The sequence below is a fragment of the Pongo abelii genome, chromosome 3, assembly GCF_028885655.2.
Source record: "Pongo abelii isolate AG06213 chromosome 3, NHGRI_mPonAbe1-v2.0_pri, whole genome shotgun sequence".
NCBI classification, from domain to species: Eukaryota; Metazoa; Chordata; class Mammalia; order Primates; family Hominidae; genus Pongo; species Pongo abelii.
Window position 1 is genome coordinate 153724135 of NC_071988.2, and position 8203 is coordinate 153732337.

The following is an 8203-nucleotide window of genomic DNA, read 5'->3' on the forward strand; positions in this document are numbered from 1 at the left end:
CCATTCTGCATTCCCTTTACCTTCAGCAAACACCTCAGATGATCATGGTTTTTTACCTGGTGAAGTGACTCAAACCTTATTCCTGAGGGGTCTGAACCATTTGTTGTCCTGCCTGGATTGGGTTGTTGTAGTTTTCCATTGACCTTAATCATGGGGCATGGTAATACTAAGAGACGCCCTGAGGGATCTCTTGTGTTTCACACATATCCTTCCTTACCTCCACTGTGGAGTCATAGACTGATTTCATCTTGATAGTACAGGTCAATCACTCCAGACAACACCGTAACTCCCTTCGTGGCCTGTTGACTCAGAGGTAGGAGAAGCCCAAAGTGGCCAGGTGGCATCTTAACTTCCAGTTTAGTGGAATTATTGTTGCGTCTCCTGGTGGCAGTGTTCCTCACTCTGGAACTAAGACCTCTAGACCAGAAGAACATAATGTCACAGGAACAGAAGCAAAAATTTTGTTGTGGGGGGCAGTCATTTGGGGTGATGGTGAGTGGTGCCACTTGTATTTCCACCCCTTGATTTCTGGACCCATGAATCCTAGCTATGGTAGAAACAGTACCATATATTGGGCACTGATTCAGAGTATACATGGCCTTCTGGAGAACTTTACCGCAGCCCTTCAAAGTATTGTCACCTAGTTTGCACTGTAATTGTTGCTTCAAAAGCCCATTCCATCGTTCTATCAATCCAGCTTCTTCAGGATGATGGGGAACGTTGATAAGACCAGTGAATTTCATTGGCATGAGTTCACTCCCTCACTTCTTTAGCCATAAAATAAGTGCATTTTTCAGAGGCAATTCAGTGTGGAATATTGTGATAGTGGATAAGGCATTCTGTAAGTCCACAGACGATAGTCTTGGCAGAAGAACTGCATGCAGGATAGGCAAATCCATATCTGGAGCAAGTGTCTATTCCAGTGAGAACAAAGTGCTGCCCTTTTCATGATGGAAGAGGTCCAATATAATCAACCTACCACCAAGTAGCTGGCTGATCACCCCGAGAAATGGTGCCATATCGAGTGCTCAGTGTTGATCTCTGCTGTTGGCAAATTGGGCACTCATTAGTGGCCTTAGCCAGGTCAGCCTTGGTGAGTGAAAGTCCATGTTGCTGAACCCATGCCTAACCTCCATCCCTGCCACCATGGCCACTTTTTTCATAGCCCCATTGTGCAATGACAGGAGTGGCTGGCAAAAGAGTCTGAGTGGTATCCACAGAATGAGACATCTTATCCACTTGATTATTAAAATCTTCCTCTGGGAGGTAACTCTTTGGTAAGCACTCACATGGGGTAAAAAAATCTTCACAGTTTTTGACCACTCAGAGAGATCCATCCACATACCTCTTCCTCAAATTTCTTTGACATTAATTTTCCAATCATGCTTCTTCCAAGTCCCTGAACTTCCAGCCAAACCATTGGCTACAGCCAGTTAATATATAGTCACACCTCTGGCCATTTCTCCTTCCATGCAAAGTGCACAGCCAAGTGCACTGCTCAAAGTTCTGCCCACTGGAAGATTTCCCTTCACGACTATCCTTCAGGGATGTCCTGGAAAAGGGCTATAGTGCCTGCATATCATGCAGACCCACCTGTAAACCAGGCCCTAGTCTTCCCTTCCTCTGCCAAGTGTTTATAGGGCACTCCCCAGGAGGCCATCTGTATAGGCTGGGGGAGTGAACGCAGAGTGGCAGGACTGGAGACCATGGGCATTTGAGCCACTTCCTCATGTAACTTACTTGTGCCTTCAGGACCTGCTCAAGCCTGTCACGTATATACCACTTCCATTTAATGATGGAATGCTGTTGTGCATGCCCCACTTTATGGCTAGATGGGTCAGAAAGCACCCAGTTCATGATAGGCAGTTCAGGTCACATGGTGACTTATGACCCATAGTCAAATGTTCAGTTCCTACCAAAGCCCAATAACAGAGAGCTGTCTCTCAAAAGAAGAGTAGTTATCTGCAGAAGATGGCAGGGCCTTGCTCCAAAATCCTAGAGGCCTCCGCTGTGATTTACCTGTTGGGGCCTGCCAAAGTCTCCAAACAGCATCCCTATCTGCCACTGACACCTCAACCACCATTGGCTCTTGTATTAGTTCATGCTCACACTGCTAATAAAGACATACCCTAGGCTGGGTGATTTATAAAGGAAAGTTCAATTGAATCACAGTTCATCAGGACTGAGAAGGTCTCAGGAAACTTGAAAGCGTAGTAAAAGTGGAAGCAAACACATCCTTGTTCACATGGTGGCAGCAAGGAGAAGAATGAGTAAAAAGGAGAAAACTCCTTATAAAACCATCAGATCTCATGAGTTTTCACTCACTATCATGAGAACAGCATGAGGGTTACTGCCTTCCTGATTCAATTACCTCCCACCAGGTCCCTCCCATGACATGTGGGGATTCTGGGAACTACAATTTAAGATGAGATTTGGGCGTGGGCACAGCAAAACCATATCAGATCTGCTGGGTCAAATAGTCAAGGTAGTAGAGCACCTTGCATTGACAGCCTGGACCTGTTGTAGAGCCTTCTCCTGTTCTGGACCCAACTCAAAACTGGCAGCCTTTTGGGACACTCAATAAATGGGCTAGAGTAACACACCCAAATTAGGAATGTGTTGCCTCCAAAAACCAAATAGGCCCACTAGGGGTTGTGTTTTTGTTTTTTTTTTTTGGTTGTAGGAGATGCCAAATGCAGTAACTTTTCCTTCACCTTAGAAGGAATGTCTCAACAGACCCCACACCACTGGAGCCCTAGAAATTTCACTTAGGTAGAATTTTAGTAAGATTTATTTCCCATCCTCTATCATGCAAATATCTCACCAATAAGTTTAGTGTGTTTGCTACTGCTTGCTCACTGGGTCCAGTCAGCATGTTATCGATATGGTTTCGCTGTGTTCCCACCTAAATCTCATCTTGAATTGTAGTTCCCATAATCCCCACGTGTCGTGGAAGGGGCCTGGCAAGGGGTAATTGAATCATGGGGGTGGATATTCTTATGCTGTTCTTGTGATGTGAGTGAGCTCTCATTAGATCTGAGGAATTATAAGGGGCTTTCCCCCTTTTTACTCTTTCTTCTCCTTGCTGCCACCATGTGAAAAAGGATGGTTGCCTTCCCTTTCACCGTGATGGTAAGTTTCCTGAGGCCTCCTCAGCCATGATGAACTGTGAGCCAATTAAACCTTTTTCCTTTATAAATTACCCAGTCTCTCGTATGTCTTTATTAGCAGCATGAAAACAAACTAATACAGTAAATTGGTCCACAGAGAGCGAGGTGTTGCTATAAAGATACCTGAAAATGTGGAAGTGACTTTAGAACTGGGTAACAGGCAGAGACTGGAACAATTTGGAGGGCTCAGAAAAAGACAAGAAAACAGATGAAAGTTTGGAACTTCCTAGAGACTTGGAGGGCTCAGAAGGCATGAAGATGTGAGAAAGTATGGAACTTCCTTGAGACTTGTTGAATGACTTTGACCAAATTGTTGATAGTGATATGGACAATGAAGTCCAGGCTGAGGAAGTCTCAGAGGGAGAAGGGGAAATTGTTGAGAACTGGAGTAAAGGTCACTCATGCTATGCAAAGAGACTGGTGGCATTTGGTCCCCGTCCCAGAGATTTGAGGAAATTTGAACTTCAGAGAGATGATTTAGGGTATCTGGTGAAATAAATTTCTAAGCAGAAAAGCATTCAAGAAGAAGCAGGGCATAAAAGTTTGGAAAATTTGCAGCCCGACAATGTGATAGGAAAGAAAACCTCATTTTCTGGGGAGAAATTCAAGCCCACTGCAGAAATTTCATAATTAACAAAGAGTTGGATCTTAATCACCAAGACAATGGGGAAAATATCTCCAGGGAATGTCAGAGACCTTTGTGGCAACCCCTCCCATCAGCGGCCCAGGGCCTAGAAGGGAAAAATAGTTTGCTGGGCCAGATCCAGTGCCACCCTGCTGTGTGCAGACTTGGGACGTAGTGCTCTGTGTCCCAGCTGCTCCAGCCATGGCTAAAAGGGGCTAAGGTACAGCTCAGGCCATTGCTTCAGAGGGTACAAGCCCCAAGCCTTGGTGGCTTACACGTCATGTTGGGCCTGTAGGTGCACCAAAGCCAAGAATTAAGGTTTGGGAATCTCCGCCTACATTTAGGAGGATGTATAGAAACACCTGGGTGTCCAGTGAGAAGTTTGCTGCAGGGGCAGAGCCTTCATGGATAACCTCTGCTAGGGTAGTAAGGAAGGGAAATGTGGGGTTGGAGCCCCCACACAGAGTTCCCACTGGGGAACTGCCTAGTGGAGTTGTGAAAAGAGGACCACAGTCCTTCAGACCCCAAAATTGTAGATCCACTGACAGCTTGCCCCTGGAAAAGCCACAGAGACTCAACACTAGTCCATGAAAGCAGCCAGGAAGGGGGATGCACTCTGCAAAGCCACAGAGGTGGAGTTGCCCAAGGCCCTGGAAGCCCACCTCTTGCATCAGTGTGACCTAGATGTGAGACATGGAGTCAAAGAGGATTATTTTGGAACTTCAAGGTTTAATTACTTCCCTATTGGATTTTGGACTTGCGTGGGGCCTGTGGCCCCTTTGTTTTATCCAGTTTCTACCATTTGAAGTGGGTGTATTTACCCAATGCCTGTGCCCTCATGGTATCTCAGAAGTGACTAAATTGCTTTTGATTTTATAGACTCATAGGCAGAAGGGACTTGCCTTGTCTCAGATGAGACCTTGAACTTGGACTTGGACATTTGAGTTAAAGCTGGAATGAGTTAGCACTTTGGGGAACTGTTGGAGAGGCATGATTGTGTTTTGAAATGTGAGGACATAAGATTTGGGAGCATCCAGGGACTGAATAATATGGTTTATCTGTGTCCCTACCAAATTTCATCTTAAGTTGAAATTCCCATAATCCCATGTTTCATGGGAGGGACCCAGTAGGAGGGTAACTGAATCATGGGGACAGTTACCCTCATGCTGTTCTCATGATAGTGAGTGAGTTCTCATGAGATCTGATGGTTTTATAAGGAGGTTTTCCCCTTTTGCTCAGCACTTCTTCCTGCCACCATGTGAAGAAGGACATGTTTGCTTCCCCATCCACCGTAATTGTAAGTTTGCCTCCCTAGCCATGCTGAGCTGTGAGTCAATTAAACCTCTTTCCTATATAAATTACTCAGTTTGGGGTATGTCTTTATTAGCAGCATGAGAATGGACTAATACTGTTATCAATGTAATGGACAAGTGTGATATCTTGTGGAAGAGAAAAGCAATCAAGGTCACTTCGAATAGGATTATGACACAAAGCTGGAAAGGTGATATACCCCTGAGGTAGTGTAACTGAGGGGTCCTTGCTCCCAGAGCTCCCAAGATGGTGGTGGGCCACTTCCAAGATCGTGGCGGCCACTTCCAAGATGGTGGCAAGCCTCATATTCTCTGACCTGGGGTTCTTAGCCTCATGGATTCCAAGGAATGGAATCTTGGGCCATGTGATGAGTGTTATAGCTCTATTAGAAGCCAGGGGTCATGGAAGAGAACCGTGGAACCCAGTGACTAGTGTTCAGCTCAATTAGGATGAACCCAGGCACTTAGCCATTCAGGAACAATGCCAACAAGACTTTAGCCCAATTGGGAGTGGCAATGGGCACCTCACTGGATCAGGAACACAGCAGACACCCTGCCGGATCTGGAGGGATGGAAGTCAGAGGCAAGTCTGCGATGGCGGCAAACAGCAGTGATGGACGACAAGCAAAAGCTCAGCTTGAGCTGTAACAAACACGGACCAGAAGAGTGCAGTTGCAAGATTTAATAGAGTGCAAATGGAGCTCCCATACAAAGGGAGGGGACCCAAAGAGGGTAGCCATTCCCGGCTCGAATGCTTTGGTTTATATCCCTATCATTGCCCTCCCGCTGTGCTCTCAGGCAATAGATGATTGGTTATTTCTTTATCTCCTGTTTTTGCCTAATTAGCTTTTTAGTGAGCTCTCTTTACTATATGGTTGGTCAGGTGTGAGCTAAATTGCAAGCCCCGTGTTCAAAGGTGGATGCGGTCACCTTCCCAGCTAGGCTTAGGGATTCTTAGTCGGCCTAGGAAATCCAGCTATTCCTGTCTCTCAGCAGGACAGTGAAGGTATATTGCTGGCCTTACCAGCTGAAGGCAAATTGCTTCTGGTGGGCCTTTTGTACAGGAATTGAGAAAAAGCCATTTGCCAAATCAATGGCTGCATACCAGGTACCAGGAAATGTGTTAATTTGCTCAAGCAATGAAACCATATCTGGTATAGCAGCTGCAATTGGAGTCACCACTTTGTTAGGCTTATAATAATCCACTGTCATTCTCCAAAATCCATCTCTCTTCTGCACAGGCCACATAGGAGAGTTTAATAAGGATGTGGTGGGAATCAGCACCCCTGTGTCCTTCAAGTCCTTGGTGGTTGCACTAATCTCTGCAATGCCTCCAGGGCTGTGACATTATTTTCAATTCATGATATTTCTATGTAGAGGCAGCTCTAATGGTTTCTATTTGGCCTTTCCCACCATTATAGCCATCATTCTACCAGTTAGAGAGCCAATGTTGGCATTCTGTCAGCTGCTAAGTATGTCTACGCCAATTATGGATTCTGGTACTGGGGAAATGACCACAGAATGAGTCTGGGGACACACTAGACCCACTGTAAGTCAGTCCTGAGCTAAAACTCCATTAATTACTTGACCTCCATGAACTCCTACTTTAAGTGGATGACCACAATGACATTTTGTGTCCCCTGGAATCAATGTCAGCTCAGAGCCAGTGTCTAGTAGTCCCTGAAAGGTCTGATCATTTCCCTTTCCCCAGTGCACAGTTACCCTGGTAAATGGCCAGAGGTCTCTTTGGGGAAGGATGGGAGAAATATTAACAATAAATTGTAGGTAGTATAGTGTGGTCGTTCCTCAAGGGGACCTGGCCATCCCTTCATTCAAGGGGTTCTGGTTTTGTAAACTGGTTCAAGTCTGGAAATTATTGAGGAGCTATGACTCTCTATTTATATAATTCAAATTAGTCTTTTGTCCATAGACCTGGAAGTTTTCTGATTATATAAATTGAGTAAGAATGCAGTAGACTTTCTATCAAGTAACACTGTGTTTAATTAGCCAATGCCAGAGCTCTACACCACTCAAACTATTCTGATTGCTGTTTTGCCTTTGCTGTTTACCATAGTAACTGTGCCCACCTTGCCTTTGATGATCGAGTGCTGCCACCAGGCCCCTGCCAACTTGGGATCTAACTATTCCCATTGCATTTAAATTTTATGATTGAGTGACTGTGGTTCCCACTGTAAGATCTGGCATACAGAGAACAGCAATCACAGAACTCTTTAAGGATGCATGTACTACCCTCATAAATCTATTTTTCAAGGTATTGGTAAAACATATGTCTTCTGGACTTTCCCAGTTGGGATGAGTAGATCTAAAGTGACTAAGCCACTCCACCATCCCAGTATCCCTAAGCCTTTGGATTCCTTCCTCTACATTAAACCAAGGGAGATCAGGCATTTTGAGCTCACTTACAGTGGGTCATATTTTGATCCATATTGTAGCTAACCAAGCAAATAAACTATTAGAAGATTTGTTAAGTCCCTGAGCTACAGTATTAAATGCAGAATCCCTGCTAAGTAGGTCCATATCAGTTAATTCAACCTGATTTAACTTTATGTTCCTTCCACTATTACCCCACACCCTTAATATCCATTTCCATACCTGTTCTCTAGATTTCTGCTTACATAAATTTGAAAACTCAAACAGTTCTTTTAGAGTGTAGTGCTTCTCCTCATGAGTCACACTCTGACCCTCACCTCTAGGGGCCTGCCAAGACTTGAGTCTAGTTATAGGTCTAGAAGCAAACAGGGGTGTTGGGGGTGGGTTCTGAAGAGAATCAACATTGTCTTGCATGGCAACTGCCTCAAGAGAGGCCATCTCTGTTGACTCAGGCAGTGCATAGTTAATCTCCTCACACAAAAGTGGAAAGGCCAATGGCGATGGCAGCGTAGTGGGAGAGGGGATATTGCCACCATTGGGGGTGGGGAGTCTGTTTCCTCTGACAAAAAAGCCTCATGAGAATTTAAGAGCTCAGTGTCCCTGGCCTCATTAGGGTCCTCCCACACATCCCAATTCGAAGATTCAGCGTCCCATTCTTTTCCAATCAGTGCCCTCAGTTTAATAGTAGACACTGGTGAGGCTGTGTC

The 8203-nt window shown here is 45.2% G+C and overlaps 1 pseudogene; it reads right to left on the bottom strand.

Annotated features, from left to right (window-relative positions):
* Positions 1-230: 230 nt before the first annotated feature.
* LOC134761342 (uncharacterized) lies at positions 231-7934 on the bottom strand (annotated as a pseudogene).
* Positions 7935-8203: the final 269 nt, after the last annotated feature.